Source organism: Triticum dicoccoides, chromosome 4A (assembly GCF_002162155.2).
Source record: "Triticum dicoccoides isolate Atlit2015 ecotype Zavitan chromosome 4A, WEW_v2.0, whole genome shotgun sequence".
Classification (NCBI taxonomy): Eukaryota; Viridiplantae; Streptophyta; class Magnoliopsida; order Poales; family Poaceae; genus Triticum; species Triticum dicoccoides.
This window is the reverse complement of record NC_041386.1, coordinates 45,448,976-45,449,898: the sequence shown is the minus strand read 5'-3', so window position 1 is coordinate 45,449,898 and position 923 is coordinate 45,448,976.

Here is a 923-nt window from a genome sequence, read left to right as displayed (position 1 = left end):
AGGAGGGGAGAGCCGGGGGAGAGTGAGAGAGAGCAGGGGGGAGGCGTGGCGTCGTCCGGGGCATCGAGCGAGGAGGGGAGGGCAGGCAAGCAGGGAGAGAGGTGGCGTGGCGCGGTGGCGCGCGCGCGCGCCGGCCACACTCCCCTCCCTCTGTCGGGACGAAGACGACAGAGGAGGGAGACGGGCTGGGCCGCCTGCTGGCTGGGCCGGCCAGCTGGATGGGCTGCACAGGGAGGAGCCCAGGTAAGCTTCTCCCTTTTATTTTTTTCTGTTTTCTAATTTCTGACATTTGTTTTGATTTAAATAATATATTAAATCATTTATTTAACTTATGCCAATTTTTACAGGGGCTAGATATATTATTCCAGAGCTCCTTTAGAAATGGCATAATATTTGGACCATATTTCATATATATAGAAATATATTTCCAATGCAAATATTTATGCATTAATTCCAAATGCCCAAAATAAATGTCCATGAGCCACTAAAAATATTGGTTTGATTTTTATCTCTGTCCAATATTTTCAGAGAGCAACATGAGCATTTTCTTGGACCTTCTTGGAGAAATTTTTATTTGGGTTATTTTCAAAATGATTCGGAGGGTTTCACAAATCCCCATTTCAAATTAAATGGAATTTTAAACATGATGCACACACTCTAATGCATGACTAGCTAGGGTGTGACACTGACAATCTTCAGTTCTGTCGCACGCGTCCAACACACAAACCTTGTTGGTCCCTCTCCCTCCACCTCTATCTCTCTCTCTCTCTGACAATCTTCAGTTCTGTCGCACGCATCCAACACACAAACCTTGTTGGTCCCTCTCCCTCCATCTCTCTCTCTCTCTCTCTCTCTCTGACAATCTTCAGTTCTGTCGCACGCATCCAACACACAAACCTTGTTGGTCCCTCTCTCTCTCTCTC